This window comes from Leucopleurus acutus, assembly GCF_964270905.1.
Source record: "Leucopleurus acutus genome assembly, chromosome: 3".
NCBI classification, from domain to species: domain Eukaryota; kingdom Metazoa; phylum Chordata; class Mammalia; order Artiodactyla; family Delphinidae; genus Leucopleurus; species Leucopleurus acutus.
The window spans coordinates 32,453,970-32,472,066 of NC_139145.1; the positions used below are offsets into that span (position 1 = coordinate 32,453,970).

Below are 18,097 nucleotides of genomic sequence, written 5' to 3' on the forward strand. Positions count from 1 at the left end.
ACAAAAGGACAAATCCTATATGACTCCACTCACATGAGGCACCTAGAACAGTGAAATTCGTACAGGAAGAAAGTAGAGTGGTGGTTGCCGGGAGCTGGGGGAGGGGAAATGGGCAGTGAGTGTTTAACCCGGATAGAGTCTACGTTTTGCAAGATGAAAAGAGTTCTGGAGACGGATGGTGGGGATGGCTGCACAGCAATGGGAATGTACTTAATGCCTCTGAACTGTACACTTAAAAATGGTTAAAATGAGGGCTTCCCTGGTGGCACAGTGGTTGAGGGTCCACCTGCCGATGCAGGGGACACGAGTTCGTGCCCCAGTCCGGGAGGATCCCACATGCCATGGAGCGGCTGGGCCCGTGAGCCATGGCCGCTGAGCCTGCGCGTCCTGAGCCTGTGCTCCGCAATGGGACAGGCCACAGAAGTGAGAGGCCCGCGTACCGCAAAAAAAAAAAAAAAAATTGGGGCTGACTACATTTCTGAACTTCTGGATCTGAGAGAACACATTAAGTGCTGTGGCCTTTCCTTGGTCCACATGCCAAGCTAAAGAGGTGATTAGCAGGCTTAAACTACTGATTGCTAATCAGAAAGTTAAAAAAAAAAATCATTCTTTGCCAAAGAGAACAGGAACAAGGGGCCAATAAGCCCAGGGGTTATACAGTAAAAGCTGGATTATGCAGCGTAACCAGGCCCTTCCATCTTTTCATCGCTGCATTCTTGCCTGTGAACATGTTCTCCCAAAGCCTGGATTTTCATGACGTCATCGGGCTATTGCATTGCACTGATAACACATCGTTCAACTTGGTGTGGCCCCTCACAAAGGCGGGCAGCATCCCTGAATGCAAACGAGGACATTCTGGATCATGAACAATTAGATCTAAACTGTTCCCGTACACTTGCCTCTCCCTCCCCACACAATCCTGCTTCTCTCTCTCCAGTGAGCGAGGGTACCAGGAAGACGGGAGAATAGGACTCTTTCTGAAAAGGCCTCTGTGCTCACCTTTCCAAATAGCTGTCGATCCTAGGAGGGCAGGAGGCAAAGAGGGAAATAGGAGAGGAGGTCCCAGGCGGGGAGGGGGGGGTGCCTGGGTTCAGTGCCTGGGAACTGACAGGGAACACGTGCCCCGTGGGTCATCACAACCTGCCTGCCGGCCCCCCAACCACGGGGCCACATCTCTCGTCCTCACCGCCCGACAGAGCAGGGTCTGTGGGATCTGGCTGCCTGCAGACTCTAGGAAGGAGGAGGGATTCCAGCCACGGCTCCCTGGAGAGCTCGAGAGCTTAACTAATTCTCTAATCAGGACACGTGGACAAAACGCTCTGAGAAATGGTGGAGAAATGGTTAGCGATGTTATATCAACAAGCACCAATGACCTCTAGGAGACAACGACGCGGCACTGACAAGCACCCGGGGCCGTGGAGTCACAGAGCCCGCAGTAAAATCCAAGCCGCTCGCTCGCCAACTTGCTGTGTGACCTTGATAAATTCTCTAGCCTCTCTGGGCCTCAGCTGCCTCCTCTCGAAGGCACAAGCGAAATGGTAAATGCATGTAAAATTCCTCAGTAAGTGACAGCTGTCACAACCTCCAGCTTGGGGGAGGGGGTGCTGCAGCACTGAACAAGATTTTTGAACGTTACCATTTTCTGAATGTGAAATTTTGACCAAATGATAACACCGTACTGTCTTCCTCCTGGAAGGGAAGGAGGAAGGGTAATTTGGGGAGATGGGAAGAGAAAGAGAGTGGATTCAGAAATGACATCCTTATGAAAAAAATCACGAAAGAAACTCAGTAATGACCTTAAAACCTTATAATCCCTGACGCCCTCATGGAATTTCAGCAAATGTCTGAAGGATTCTGACAGATCCCACATTTAACACTGGCTGCTCCCTTCTCACCAGCTCAATGCGAGAAGCATTTATTTGCTGAGGGCCTACTGTGCACGGAGCCCTCAGCTGCTCTGCCCTGCCACCTATAATTCAGCCAATCCTCTTTCTCTTCCAAGAACCCAGGAAGGTTCCGACCCTACTTTGGACTGAGAGCAGGTGCCCTCACTCTGACTTCATGTGTTAAGAGGTCAGCCTGTCTCCGGGGCTAAGGTCCCCTGTGGTCACAGCAGTCTGGGCTGACCCTAGAGTCTCAAGCAGGCCAGGTCTTCCCAAAGTCACCTTGTCCCACGACCCCACATATACACAGATAAGCAAGCAAGATCAGAGGAGGCACCCTGGACTGGTAAAGCAGGTTTCGGGGTGCTCAAGCTGTTAAGATTAAGGAAATACGTTTCGTTTTTCAGAGCGAGGTGATGGGCAGCATTCTTCAGCTCACAGGCACCTGGCTCTCCCTTCACCAACACGATTAAGGCAGCCTGTCCCGGGCTTCTCCTATTTTTGCCTGATTTCTGCTGGGTCAACGTTTACCAGTTTGGCAAATGGCAATTCGGAGCCTCACACAGAAAACAGTGGCAGCGGTCTCTGAGAAACGCTGGGGGAAAGGACTCTTGGGAGTTTCATGGTCCGATAGCTCTATTCTTTGACTCCTCCTGCCTTCACAAGGGGAGGGGGGTGTTGAACATTCTAGAGGCCCTGAGTTTGGCGTCAGGCTTGGGGCTGGCAAACCATCCTTGAGCCTTTTTTTCTGCTGGAGTTTTTCCAAAATGTAGATAGAGAGCTAGGCTTCCACTGGGGACGCCTCAGCCCCAAACAGGTGGGCTGTGCCCCAGGCCAGCCAGAGCCCTGGGCTCTCCTTGGGTCCGATACTTGCCCTCTGGCTCCAAAACTTGACCTAGGAGTTCAGAATGACCGAGAGAAGGACTGGAAGATGGCGGCTTCCTAGCGGGAAGCATCTACTTTTCACCCTCTACTCTGCGGCGTCACCGTTCCCTCTCAGCTGCCTTCGCTCATATTCATTTATTAGTTCTAATTAGGCACAAAACTTTATGCTGGGCCTGGGGAGGCTCGGCAGGATGCGTTACCATTCAGCAGAGAACACAGACAGGAGAGAGAAATGACGATGTGGCAGAGCCGTGTTAGAAGGGTGCACAGAGGGCCCCCTACCTGAGCTGGGACGAAGACAGCTAGGCAGGCTCCTGGGAAGAGGTGGCCCTTTAAGTGGGTGTAGCAGCACAGGGAGGGAGCACCAGCAGTCAGGGCAAGGATCCGGTTTGTGCAAAGGAAAGACAGTGCCTTGTGGGTAGGGGGAGGAGAGGTTTTTCAGTTTTATTAAGGGGTATTAGAATCGGCTGGGTGGCAGGTTAAAAATGCAGATTCTGGGAAGCCCTGCTGAGATTCTGATTCAGTCGTTTTCAGGTAGGGCCCCAGGAATCTGTGTTTTACAAGCTCCGTGGGGGAGGAAGGCAGGAGGTTGGCCGATCACACTCTGAGAAACCCTGCCTTGAAGGAGTGGGGGAAAGAAAAAAGCCATTTGTGGCTTTGATGGGATATTGATTTTCCTGGAATGTTCCCAAAGGGACTTTGGACGGCTCACTAATGACTCGTTCTTCTGTCATTTTACATAGACACACATACAACATCCAGCAAACTGGAAATGAACGCAGGGAGGGTGTCGGGAGCCTTGCTCACACAGTCGGGCTGTCACCCTGTTCCCGGGATGACGGTGGGTGTTATCTCGGGAATGTGTCCGGGCAAGGTCCACGCTTATGCGGTTACGGTGAACCGGGGCCAGGGAGCAGTGATGGGAAAGCCCTCTGGCATCCAGCCACACCTCCCCACCGCCCTCATGCCAGGAAGGCAAGGCGGTCCACAGGGCCTCATACAGACTTTCCCCCCGGCCTGCAGCTGGCTGCCTGACCCTCCCGCCCCCGGTCCCCCACCAGGAGCCTGCCCTCTCCTGCCCCAGTGCCGCCCCACTCAGGCTGCCCCTGGCTGGGTCCAGGGTTGCGCATGGGGGTCCTGGCTCAGCCAGTCCCAGCCTTGGCCATGGGCACTGTTTCTGCTAGCCCCCTCATGGCGGTACTTCTGCCCTGTTCTAAGCTAGTTCCAGGGAGCCTGCCATTTATTTTGCTGGCTCAAGCCTCTGCCTGGGAAGCTTACTGGGGACCCCAGACCTCCTTGTCTTGCTCTTGCCACTGTTCTCTAAGGGCTGGAATTCTGCCTCTGTGATCTCTGCCAGGTGCCCGCGGGCCACCTCCTCATTCTGTGTTGCAGTTGAGAGACACTGCCCCTGCCACCAAGGGTTCCCACCTTCTGACTGCCCCGTGCACCCCGGAGACCACGTCCTGCCACCGTGGTGGACTTCTACACAGCCTGCCTCCACTCTGACCTCTGGCATCTGACCCCACTGGTGGGCATGCTGCAGGCTCAGGACCCTGTCTTTTCTCAGCAGGTGTGACCCCCCCTTTCAACTGAGCCCTCCCCCACTCCCATCCCCGATCCGGCTTCAATCCCTTATTCCATGTGGGGCTGTGGGAACAGGCTGAGAAGCTCCTACCCCTCGGCAGTGTTTATACCTGGTTGTAAGAATCCACTGCTTCCTGATATTATCTGATATCTATATCGGAGCTAGTTAGAGGCACAGTCAGCTACAGAACAAAAAAACAAAACAGTGCTACGCAGACATAAGTAGTGTTGACTGGCCAGGGCTACTCAAACATTAACCTGCAAGGACCACTGGGGATCTTGTTAAATGCGATTTCTGACTCAGTGGGTCTGAGGTGGAGCCTGAGATTCTGCATTTCTAACAAGTTCCCCGGCGATGCTGATGTGCTGGTCCACAGGCCCCACTTCCAGCAGTGAGAGTCAGGGTCACGGAAATGAATGGGAGCTTGCCACAGGGGATGAGGCCAAAAGCAGGGCTCAGAATCGAGCATGTGCTCAGCGAGAGTAACCACCAGGTCCCCTAACTTGCCAGACATTCAGAACAGTTGACTCTGGAAGTTCTGAGAAAGAACGACCTAGGGATGCCAGCTGCCCATGGCCTCTCCTGAGAGGAGAGCTGCCGTGGTTGCTACATGACCCCTGAGCCCTGTTGTGATTTCTTGTACCAGGTGAATCCAGTTCAAGGCCAGCTCTGTCATCTTTCCAAATCAGCATCTCTCACAAGAATTTGAACCGGGGACACCGGGTTAGCTGTGGCTGCTGAGGCGAAGAGTTACGAGGTCGGCTGGGGTTGTGAAGGTCATATGGGTCACCTGCAAACTAATGCTGTGATGATGTCATGGCTGTTAGCATCCTTAAGTACTTATTCTGAGTACTGCTCTCGGCTATGTGTCCTAAATAAGAGAATCCACGCTATAATTCTCACAATAACCCCTCAAAGTGAATGGCGGTCTAACAGCGTGAGCTCTGGAGCCAGAGAGCCTGAGTTTGAATCTTGGCTTTGCCACATTCTAGCTGTGTGACCTTGGGCAAATTACTTAGCCTCTCTGTGCCTCCACTTCCTCATCTATAAGTGAGGATAGTAACAGTACCTCCCTCAGAAAGTTAGTGTGACTGTTAATTGAGCTAATATAAAACACTTAGAGCAGGGCTTGGCACCCAATAAAATCTTGGCTATTATTCTTCTTCGTCTTATTTGTATAGAGTGAGGAAACTGAGGCTCACAGAGATTAAGTAGCTTGCCCAGGGTCACACAGCAAGTTCAAGGCAGAACTAATTCATAACGTGGTTTACGAACGTATGAACAAATTTCAGATTTGTTGTAGTCTGTCTGTAGGTTTCAGAGGTAGCAGAAACCATGACATGAGCGGGCCGACAGGAGGGAACAGAGGGACGTACGTGGAGACCGCTGTTCTTCACGGCCTCCAGCTGCAGCTCCTGCCATCCCGGTAGTGGGGGCCGCTATGCCCATCCTTAGATTCCTGTGAAATCTCTGACCTCACAGCAGCCTCTCTTTCCTAGAGCCATGTCACGTGGGCCTCTGTTGCTTTTGACCAGAACAGGCCTGGCTTAAAGTAGATACCCTCCAGCCAGAGTGGCGCGGGAGATGACAGATGAGGGAAGGCCTCGTGGAGCAAGTGGTACCCAACGTGGCCAGTGAGGGAGGCGGGGCTTCAACGTACACAGATGGGCAAAGATGTTGGTTTGAGACCCGGACTGGATTCAGTTTTAGATTTGTGGTAGTTTGCAGTGCTCGCCTGGACAGAGAAGTGATGTCCAGCTGGAAACTGGAAATAAGCACCTGAGGTTTCAGTGCAGAGCAGGTGGTCGAAGGCCTGGCGACACAGGCCGCCACTAGGGAGGAGACTGCACAACACCTTACTCTCCTGGATAAGAATGACTGCCAGGAAAGGAGGAGAGCTGGCAATACGGTTAGACACTACAGGGAGGTCAAGGAAGATGCCGCCACAGGTCTCCTGGTGACACTCCTGGAACTTTGCTCAGAGAATGGGGGTGGGAGGAGGAGAATGGAGGGTATGGCGGGAATGGGGGGTGAGGGGGGTGGGTATGGAACCCCTCTGTGTCCCTCAGAGAGAGGAGCAGGGGGTAGGACTGAAGGCTTACTCCTGGGGAGAGAGCACCTGAGCACACTCTAGAAACCCATGGATGCCTGAAGAAAGGAAGAGATGTTTCTGAGGTGAGGACCAATAAATAAGTAGGCCAGGTTGTGGAAGAGGCTGAAGGGATTCTAGTCCTGTCGAGTCTCTAGAAGGATTTGCACTTGGAAACAAGTCTATTCCTTGATCAGTACTTCTCAAACCTAGGACGGTAGCAAAATCACTCAGTGGTTCTTTTTACAAAGGAGTCTGGGTTTCACATAATCCAGAAATTCTGATTATGTTGACCAGAGCCAGGCCTTGGAATCTGCATTTGAGTAACTCTCTTAGGAAATTCAGATGCATGTGGTTGACCAATCATGCTGCCTTGGGGGAAGAACAGAGCTCCTTGGCCAAAGTTAAGAAAAAAACACTGTTGGGACTTCCCTGTTGGCACAGTGGTTAAGAATCCGCCTACCAATGCAGGAAACACGGGTTTGAGCCCTGGTCCGGGAAGATCCCACATGCTGCGGAGCAACTAAGCTCGTGCGCCACAACTACTGAGCCTGCGCGCCTACAGCCTGTGCTCTGCAACAAGAGAAGCCACCGCAATGAGAAGCCCGCGCACCACAACGAAGAGTAGTCCCCGCTCGCCGCAACTAGAGAAAGCCCGGGTACGCAGCAACGAAGACCCAATGCAGCCAAAAATAAATAAATAAATTTATTTTTTAAAAAAAGAAAGAAAAAGCACTGCTTCCCAGTGTTCATAGCAGCGCTATTTACAATTGCCAAGGTATGGCAACCTAAGTATCCATCAACAGAGGAATGGATAAAGAAAATATGGTCTACATGTACAGTGGAATACTACTTGGCCATAAAAAAGAATGACATTTTGCCATTTGCAGCAACATGGCTGGACTTGGAGGGCATTATGCTAAGTGAAGTATGTCAGACAGAGAAAGACAAATGCTGTATGCTATCACTTATATGTGGAATCAAAAAAATACATCAAACCAGGGAATAAAACAGAAAGAAACAGACTCAACAGACATAGAGAACAAACTACAGGTTACCAGTGGGGAGAGGGAAGGGGAAAGGCACAATACAGGGGTAGGGGATTAAAAAAAAAAGGGGGGGGTTATTATGAGATTGTATGAAATCACGTGTGTGAAACTTTTGAAAATTGTGAAGCACTACAGAAGTTAAAGAATCTTTCATTCAAAAAAAAAAAGCGAAAAAAAAGAAAATACACTTGTCGCCACTACAGTGAGTGCCAGGATCTCCTGACTTGAATTAAGAAAACCTGGTTGAAGAGGTAGAGCAGTGATCACTACAGACGGATCCTACTTAGAGGTAAAAGCAAACAGCGTGTCTGACTACAGAACTTTTAAATTCCATAGCTGGATCTTTGGTGTCATTTACAAGACCTGTTATTTTCTAATACAGCATCCTCTTTATCTTCCTAATCCGTAAGTCTTTTGTTCATGTTCTTATTATGTGTCCGTAAGCTCTATGAGGAATGATGTCTGTCTTTGGTCACTGCTGAACCCTCGTCTTAGCACAGTTCCCACCAGGAACCAAACACACAAAGGTAATGGCATTCTTTGTTTTCGATTCTACCCAACACGCAACAGAAGTGGAAGGTAATTTGTGCACGGCTAGAGCCACTTCAGATCTGAGATGATCTGAAGTGAACCCAAACAAACGTCCTGAAGGATGTGCTACTGGGCAAGCAAGAATGCTGCCGTCCAAGCCCACATGCCATTCAGACACCAAAGCGTCCGAAGGGAATTTGATTCCTGCTAAGTCTTTCATGCCAAAGTAACAAGAGATGGGGCTACCTTGAGCACAAGAGTCTGTAAGGAGGGTGAAACAAAGATGCTCATCACCACCAGGACAGGGGAATGTGGTCTAGGAAAGTGATCCTTGGAGGAATTTTGAAAAACTGACTGTACTCAGAAAAAGAGCTCGCTCACCGTGCTCGCTGAGAGAGGGACATCTCCGAAAATAGGAGCAGAGCAAACAGAAAGGTCTAGCTATCCAGACAGACCCCGAGCAACTGAGTGAAGTTGCTACTCAAGGAATCACAGTAGTGAAAGGAGCTATGGTCTGAATTACCAGAACAAATTCAGTATTGCTCTACTTGACAGCCTAGCCTGGCCTGGCCTTCAGGGTGCATTGTGGCGGCAGAGAAAGTGGCATCCCAGTTCTGCCACTTATTAGCTGTGCCATCACTGGCAAGTTCTCAACTGCCTGAGCCTCAGTTTCCCCAGCAGCAGAATGGAGATGGTAACGGTTCTCACCTCGCACGGTTGCTAGGAGAATTAAATTGGAAAATGCACTCAAAGCACTCGGCTCAGATCTTTGCACTATCTAGAGTCTCAGCAAGTGTTGGCTATGATGAGTTCTTATCCACCGGCCACGATCTACATGGTGACAACATCTGCATTCCCCACTCCCTTGGAGTCTCGAGGACTCAGACGTGTGCACGAAATCCAGACCAAGATCTGCTGGGGACAGACAGCAGCTGCCCACCCCCCAGGCCTACAACTCCAAAGTAGCTTAGACCAATTTATTTAAAGGCATTTACTCCTGCAATGCAAGTTAAAAGATTTTCACATTAAGGCAAAGATGAGCCCAAATCAATTTGATACTTAACACATCAGGAAAGAAATAGCAAGACAGATCTAGAAGAGGGGAAATTACCAAACTGCAAGGTGCCTGACATCCCTGAAATATCTCCTTCTCCCCCCCCCATAGCTATTTTTTAATACTTCCTGAATCATCTTCAGTTTTCCATGTGGAACTGTGTAACTCTTAAATTTTAAAGCGCTTTACAAGGTACTTTAGCATAATCTCATTCAAACTCTACAAGCATTTTGAGGAAGGGATGTATTTACCTACAGTCGTGTTCTCCAATGTGGCTGTATTCCAGAGTCAACTGGGGAGATTCTAGAAATCCCATGCCCAGGCCAGACCCCAGACCAATGAAACCAGATTCTCTGGGAGTGGGGCGGGCATAGGTGTTTTTAGCACTCCCCCTCTGCTGAGTCCGATGTGCAACTGAACTTGAGAATCACTGACTGATCCTATTGTCCCGGACATCCAGACACAGACTCCTATACTCCATTGTGGAAAGGAGACCAAGGGTCATTATTCCCCCCGTCATAGAGCAATGAAGACTAGGGCTCAGGAAGGCCAAGGGACTTGCTGCTATGAGGAAGGGCCACAAACAGAATCCAAAACTCCCAATTGGGGAGCAGCCATTTCCTGGCTTGGTGCAGTCCTACTGTGTGCCAGCCACTGAGCTGCCTATTAACAAGAACGGAGAGGATGCGGGTAGTCACGCTGTCCTACTACAGCATAAGGTGTCATGGAGCCCAGGCGAGGGAGAAGGGGAAGGCCTTTTTATACTTCATTTGTGAGCTGAATCTTGATGCAAAGATGTTAAGTGATGGTGAGGCCTGGTTAAAGAAGTGCGGAGGTCCCGCTTGGACAATAAGGGTCTGGGGATTGATCATAAAATGTTCTCAAGCCAGTGAAGACCATTTCAACAGGCTGCATCGACCTGTGCTTGGAAGGCTCTTCAAACCTGGCCAGTTTTTGCCTGCGACCACTCACAGAATACCTCACGTCATTCTAGCTGCAAACATTTGGCCAGTAGTTCCCAGACTTGAGGGGGCAGCAGAGTCACCTGGGATGCTCCTTAAAAGACAGCTCTCAAGGCTCCACCCCCCAGAGTGTCTGATTAGTAGGTCTGAGGTGGGACAGGAGAGTCTGCAGGTCTAACAGCTTCCCAGGTGAAGCTGATGTCCTGGTTTGGGACCACATTTTGAGAACCACTCAGGCCTGGTGACCAGTCAGGAGGCTGAAGAAACACCCAGGGTCCTCCACCTGCGGCCAGCAAATATTTGTTTTATATCAGCAGTGGAAATAAACTACTCAGGCTGGTTTGAAATTTTTTGAGCTATTAAGATACCGCTTAGTAGTCCCGTCTAGCAAAAGTCTTTGTTGTCTGGGAAGATGGGTATCTGCTTAAGTATGATCCATTTTTCCAGAGAAATGAGAAGAAAGAGGTTTATGTCCAAAAAAATTCTGGTGCTCAAAATATCTGAACTGAGCAGAAACTACAGAACTATAGATGAAGCTATCAAGGAGGCCTTAATCTCTGTCATTAGAACAGTCCAGACAGTGGAACTTAAATATGATGAGAGACCTCGAATTTCATTGTGGCTTACAAGGTAGCTTCTAATTTATTCCCATTTTGCCAGTGAAGAAACTGAGGCTCAGAAGGCTTTAAGTAGCTTAAACAAGGTCAGAGAACCAGCCAGTGACAAGGCTGAGGATGTACAATCCAAGTCATGGTCAAGGGGAACAAGGCCTCCCTAGAGGGCTGTTGTGAGGATTCTGAGAGGAGAGCCTTGCCTCTTCGCCACACCTCATCTGCACTTCCTAGACTCGAAGTAAGACTGGGTTAGGGGGGAAGGAGCCCAGTACCCCTTCCTGAAGAGCAGACTCGGCACAGGTCTCCTGGCTCAGCATCAGGGAGAAACAGGGAAGACCCGTGCCCTCTGTTCCTCTCGGTGACCATGGATACATAACTCCACACATTCTAATGTAAAGAGAAGTTCCTTCTGGCTTCTGGGATCTGCTCAGACCTCCTGCTTCCCCATCCTTCATTTTACAATGCGGGGGCAGACCCGACTGGATGTTGCCACCAGTCAGGCTCTGGGTCAGCAAAAGAACTAGAACAAAATTGCTCATAGCGATCACGGCGAGGCAGTTAAACAGTGCTTGCTTCTGAAGTCACTTCCTGTAGCTTGCTTAGCATAAGAGGGAGGGCCAAGTTGCCTCACCTGCCTTCTTCAGTTCCCTGTCTGTAAAACAGCGATGAGAGGGCTCCCCCCGACTCCCCTACCCCACCCTAACCCCCAATCCTCCCAGGTTATTGCGAGGATTCAATAAATCAACTGTTAGCGGTCTGCAAAGCAACAGGGCACAAAGCAGCAGCAGTATGCACTGGAAACACCAACTTCCAAGCCCTACTTCCAAGCCCACGGCAGCCCTACTGACACAGACTGGGTGTGTGGGTGGGAGTGAGGGAGTGGGACCCGGCTTAACAAATCCTCCAGGTGATTCTGATGCTTCCCCAAGCTTGAGAATCACTGCTCTAGAATGTAAGCTCCGTGAGGACAGGATTTTTGACGGCTTAATCACTGCCAAATCCCCAGTGCTGGAACAATGTCTGGCATATTACAGACACTCTATTCGTTTACAGGCAGTCAATAAATATTTCTAAGTTGAGTCCAGATGAAACAGGAGAGGAAATAAACCAAGGTTCAGAGAGCCTGGCATTTCTATTTGCACAGTTTGATGACTGTCTCTCACTAATTTGTAGTAAATGATATGAGTTGGAGACTGTCTTATGTCACCCTTGCATTCCCAGCACTTAGCCCGGTGCCCAGCTCATCCTAACAGGCTCTGGGTAACACCGTAGGGAAGGCGCAAAGGTCTCTCAGATCCAAAGCCCAAGTTCACACAGCAACTACCAACAGGTGTCCTAGACAGGGCCATCCCTCCAGCTTCCTAAGATGGGTCAAAGAATTCTAGCAAATACCAAGCCCCCAGTCAGAATGTAATTTATCTGTTTGCCCATCTCCCTGGCCCGAGGGTACACCCCATTGCAGCAGGGACTTTGCTCTCATCCTTGGTTAGGGCAACGGAGCCTGAAGCCCAGTAGGCACTCAATAAATACCTGCTGAATGAATGGCCAACCCCTGGCTGGGTGGGACACGATAAACACCAAGGCCCTTCTGCACCACCTCCATGCTAAAATCAGCAGGTTCTCAAACAGCTCTCCAACAGGGCACAGGGAAGCACGAGTGAAGGGCCAGGATATCAGAGCAGTCACCAATGGATTCCAGAGACCTCCAGTTCCCACAGTAGCCGTTTTCACTCAGCCATGACCACTGCAACTCATTATCCCTGCTTCACACACTGCCCTGGTGCCAGCTCCCTGGCAAGAGTCACTTTACTTCAGAAATTCCAAACGAGGGCTTGCCTCTGATAAGACTAGGGGGAAAAGAATTTATTGGTTTATTTACACAATGAGTGCCCCAAGGTGGTTTGCAAACCCTGGTGTCAAGGCGGCTCAGGTGAGCCCTGCTTCAGCAGGAAAAAACTTGAGTTGGCAAGGAAGGGACAATGGTTCTCGTTTCTCTACCAAGGCAAAGAAGGCTAAACTAGCCTAACTAGTCACAGCTCCCATCTGAAAGCCTGGTGTGTACCAGGCACTGGGTAAGACCCACCATGTCTGAGGTCCTTTCATCTCCCCACAACCCTCTGGGGTAGGTAGGTCCTACGCTTACCTGTGTTTTACACAGTAGAGAAGGGACTTGTTCAAGGTGACTTACTATATGTAAATGACAGAGATGGGACTTGGTGTCCTCTGGAGATCGTTAGGAAGGCCTTATCTACTGCAGGGAACAGTGTGGTATGTCAAACCAAAGTTCGGCTGGAACCACACAAACATTTTCCTCCACAGTGAGCAAGGTATATATGCTCATAGATGTAGTTTCTCTGTAGTTACAAAGGTCCCTTTTCCTTTGCTCCCTTCCCCTCTTCCCTTCCTCTCTCCAAATTCACTGAAAAAGACTGCAGTGGTGCAAAAAGAGTAAGGCTTTGAAACCAGATGGACCTAGATTCAGATTCCAACTCTGCCCCTTTCTACCTCTATGACCTTGAGTTTGTCACTTGGCTGTTCTTAACCTCAGTTTCCTCATCTGCAAAATGCCATAAAAATACCATGAGCAACAAACTGTGTTTGGCCCACGCGAGCTACTGGATAAAGATGACTAAATATAACTATTAGCATCGTGATCACCAGAGGCCAGTTATGGTTGTCACTGTTAGTGATACAAATGCATGTGTGAGAAATTCCTGGACTAGAACCCGACTCGTGGTCCTGGCTGGAGATGGAGCTCAACAGTGAGGGTGTGAGGTGACTGCTTGGCAAGTACAAGTTCAGGGATCTAACTATGGAAGAACTGAAGACTGTAAATATGTTTTTCCCACATTTCAGATATTCCATGGATACCTATGTTTTCAAAGATAGTTCCCAGAAAAACCTGCTGAATTTCACTGGCACTATTCCTGTGATGTATCAGGCCTAAATCTGTCATTGTTGGATGAATTAAAGAAATGATTGCCAAGTTACAAGAAGAACTTCCCCTGTATTCTCTATCATCATCTGATGCAGCACAGCAGGCAGACTTGTTGGCCTATATTGCAAAAATCACTGAAGGTGTCTCAGATATAAATTCAAAGAACTGGGCAAATCATGAGAATAAAACAGTCAATAAAATTACCGCGGTTGGCGGTGGAGAACTGGGAATTGCCTGCACATTAGCAATTTCAGCAAAGGTGGTGATCTTCACAGTCAACTCTCTGGGTAGTTCTCAGTCCTACCTCGACGTGGTACAGAGAAATGTGGATATGTTCAGAGCCTTTGTTGCAGCTCTAGGACATTATCGTCCACATGGCATCCTGCTCGTTGCATCTCAACCAGCGGAAATCATGACCTATGTGACGTGGAAACTGAGTGCATTTCCTGCAAATCGAGTGATTGGAATTGGTTGCAATCTGGATTCACAGAGTTTACAATATATTATTACAAATGTTTTGAAGGCACAGACTTCAGCAAGAGAAGTATGGGTTATTGGTGAGCAGGGAGAAGACAAAGCCTCATCTTCTGCCATTCTGACAAGCATTTTATGCTAGTCAGATGATCAACTTGCAGCTTCCCGAAGGGTTCATGCACTCTCATGCCACCTTGCTTTTGCACCTGATGCTTCCTTTCCCAGAACATTCATTAATTTGGCTAAGTCCTGCTTACCCTTCAAGACTGGGCTTGAGGGCTTCCCTGGTGGCACAGTGGCTAAGAATCTGCCTGCCAGTGCAGGGGACACGGGTTCGAGCCCTGGTCCTGGAAGATCCCGTATGCCACGGAGCAGCTAAGTCCGTGCGCCACAACTACTGAGCCTGCACTCTAGAGCCCGTGAGCCACAGCTACTGAGCCCGCGTGCCCCAACTACTGAAGCCCGCGTGCCTAGAGCCCGTGCTCCGCAACAAGAAAAGACACCGCAGTGAGAAGCTGGTGCGCTGCAACAAAGAGTAGCCCCTGCTCGCCGCAACTAGAGAAAGCCCGTGCATAACAACGGAGACCCAGTGCAGCCAAAAATAAACAAATAAAAATAAATAAATAAATTTATCAAAAAAAAAAAAAAAGACTGGGCTTGAGGGCCACCTCTCCCAGGAAGCCTTCCCTAATTCTCCAGGTTAAGTAAGTTCATGCCTCTATTATGACCACTATCACACTGTGTTATAATTGCATATTTACTTGTCTCTTCACCTCGACACACTGTAAACTCCTTGAGCTTAAAAGGCCTCAGTAAATACATTTTGAAATTAATGAATGATCCTGATACCACCTCGTTGTATCCAAAGGTCATTCATGCTATGCCCCACCAAATTAGTCAGTAGAACATGTGCTTTGGAGCTGCTATTTCTAGCTGTGATATTGAAATCATATGTAAACTGCAGATAACTCCTTCGAATGGTGTTTTAGAAACCCAAGGGCTGGACCTCAAAACAGAGTGTTAGGTCATCTGCTTTGGGCATCAATCTTACCTAAAGGATAGGTGTTATATGTAATGGAAAAGAGAGATCACATGGTCATTTTTTATTAAAATTTTTGGGGTCAGGGGATTACTGTTTTTAAGGAGTAGAACCAGAAAGATTAGGATTGATTAGATGCATTATTTGAAAGGGATTCTTAAACTAGGAAAAATATACATTTAGGAAGTGTGAAGGGTTGGGCAGTAAATGAACAAAAAAATGAAATAATTCAGTCCATCTAAATTTAACTGAAAATCCTAATGACTGTGTCAGAAGCAAATTTGAACACAGTGAAGCGTTCTCCCTCTCTCCAAACATTGTTTTCTCATGGCTCTTATAGGTCCAAACTCAGAGGAAAGATAAAACGTGATTATGTGCGTAATATATAATGGCAGTAATACTCATAATTAAATTCCAGACTTCTTTGTGTTTGTCTTTTCTTATACCTACCTTGCCCTTTTTATTTATCTTTCCAAGGTCTGTAAATGCCGTGTTCCATTTAGCAGACGTTTCTCTGCAATTTTCTGTATATTGTGAATATACTAATAATGTGCCACAGTTTTGTTTTAGAAAATGATTCATGTATAGCCCTTCCATTCCAGTGAAACATTTTTTAAAACCCCTTAATTCATCCACATGTATTTATATTTTTCATGGAACAGTTTTTGGGTTTGCTTCTTTTTTCACTTAACATAAAAACTTTTAAAACTTTAGAAATTCCTGGACTACACAACGCCATGCTCAGGGAGCCCTAACTATCCAAGAAAAGCCACGACAGATGCAGGATTGGAAGGCTGTCCCAGGCTCATCTCATCCTGGCAGACACCTGATGCCTGGATCTCGATACTTCATCCTTCCAAGTCAGGTATCAGTCAGTGGATCCTAAGGGCATCCCAGAGACAAATTAAACAAGTAACCGCCACTGGGCGGGGAGGAAGCCAGCGTGGGGACAGTCTGGCTGCCACCAAACCAGGCCCGGCAACAGCAGGCAGCCGGCTGGGGAAAGTCAGCAGCTGCTGTTGGCCTGGTGTCCTGGCTGCCAGAGAGTTGATGAATGGAGCAGGGGAAGAAAAAAGCCAACAAAGGTGTCCCGACTCTTGATGCGGCTTCATTTTTTTTTTTTTTTTTCTGGCCGACCATTGAACGAGAACCTAAGCCTCGGTCCTTTTTCTCTGGCAGACATTTGAAACTGAAAGATCCCATTTCTCTCCAATGGTGAGATGTCATGGGTAGAAGCATTGAAGAGGCAATGGGGGTGGAGGTAACCCACTGCACTTGTCCTTTTCTTCCCTCCTCCCTGCTCTCTCTTCTGCACTCCCTCTCCCCTGTCTAGCATCTTTACAGAATGTTCTGCGTTCCCCCCACACAACAACAGTGAACGCCCCCCCTTTATTTTGGCAGGAGCTTGTCTGCCCAGGAGCTGGAGGCTTAATGGCCCGCTGGTGAAGGTTAAATAACAAAACGCCACTGTATCCAGTTTCTGAGTGTTCTCTTCTTTTATCTCACTCTGAAACAGGGATTCAGGGCAGCCGAGAAGCTTGTCAGTAGCAGTAACTAGAGCCTCTACCTGTTCCACCTAAAGGTGTGTGGCCCACGGGCCCCTCTGTGCTGGGAGAGGCACGGCATGCATTTTTCACCCAGACTCTGCCCCGATCCAGCCCTCAGCCCTGTCCAAGTGGAAGTACTAGGAGATGCTACCCCAGGCCATTTCTCCAAGAGGAGTGGGTTTCTCTTATCCAGGGCCCCTCGCTGAGCCAGGGGCAGATCCCCATAGCCTGGAGGCAGACGTGGCTGGAGACACTCGGCACAGACAGCTGACTGCAGTGAAGTTGGCACCCCCTGCAAATGCAGCCAAAACCCGACTGAGGCTTCCTGCATCCAGAGAGTTCTGCAGCAGCATGCCGGCCATGTGCCAACTCCCACTTATTCTAGCCTCGTCTCTCCTTATGTGCACCTGAGCTGGGCGTTCCGACCTTCCCAGTAACCAAGGCAACCTGATTCGCTTCTCTTCAAAAGGGCAGTGTTGCACAGCTCCCAGGGATCCCAGGGGAGTGGGGAATCAGGTCAGTTTGGCGAGGCCAAAAGCGGGAGGGGTGGTGACAGGGAGGCGCTGCCTTGGCTACTAAGTCCCTGGCCTTTGGGAGCATTTACCCGAGAGACTCGGGAACGACTCTGAACTCTCTCTCTCCACACACCGCATCCTTCAGAGTTTCTCTGCCTCCTTCTGTTCCTTCCCTCCCTCCCTCCCAGAGCTCTGGTTAGCTGGCTGCTCCCAGAAGGTAGACTTTGTGCCCGATCGTCTCCTAAGCTGCCATGTGGATCTCATTGGCTTCTCTGATTAAGCCTCCTTGGCAAAACACCTTTCCCGGAGATCCACAGCAGGCTCGCCTCAATTTAGGAGTAAATGGTAACTTTCCAGCCCAGCCTGTCAACAGGGCATCTGGAGCCCTGAAATGGCAATAGCTAATTCGAGTGTGGATTCAGGAGTTCAACCAGCTGGGCCCCAATCCTGGGTACATCACCTACTGGTGGTGACCTTGAGCAAATATAAATTCTTAACCTTTCTAAATCGCTGTTTCCTTATCTGAGGATGGAGAAAATAACAGTACTTACCGTATATGATTGGCAAAAGGATTAAATGAGATCATAATATAAAGCACTTGGTGCGCAGCACAGAATACATATTAGGAGACTTAGCATTTATTATTATTTTATTCATTTGTGGGTTCCAATGCCTCTTATTTCTTCCTGTTAGCTAGACTAGTGCTTTTTAACCTTATTTCTTTCTTAATGAATGACGTAAGATATTCCCGTGCATTGCAGACTCCCGTGAAATGTGTAGATCATAAATTCAAGCCTTGGAAGGAGAAGAAAAGTCCTCTAATAATTGTAAAGGCCCAAGCTAAAGGTATTAGTGGATCACTAAAAGCAGAAGCACAGGGCTTCCCTGGTGGCGCAGTGGTTGAGAGTCCGCCTGCCGATGCAGGGGACACG

The 18,097-nt window shown here is 48.9% G+C and overlaps 1 protein-coding gene and 1 pseudogene across 2 annotated transcripts in view; one reads left to right on the forward strand and one right to left on the reverse strand.

Moving 5' to 3' along the window:
* Positions 1-18,097, reverse strand: part of WWC1 (WW and C2 domain containing 1) — a 152,795-nt gene that overhangs the window by 128,912 nt on the left and 5,786 nt on the right. The window lies entirely within an intron of this gene.
* Positions 13,402-15,089, forward strand: LOC309958998 (ubiquitin-conjugating enzyme E2 variant 3-like; annotated as a pseudogene). The gene is made up of 2 exons: positions 13,402-13,593; positions 13,730-15,089. The product of its transcript is annotated as a ubiquitin-conjugating enzyme E2 variant 3-like (transcript).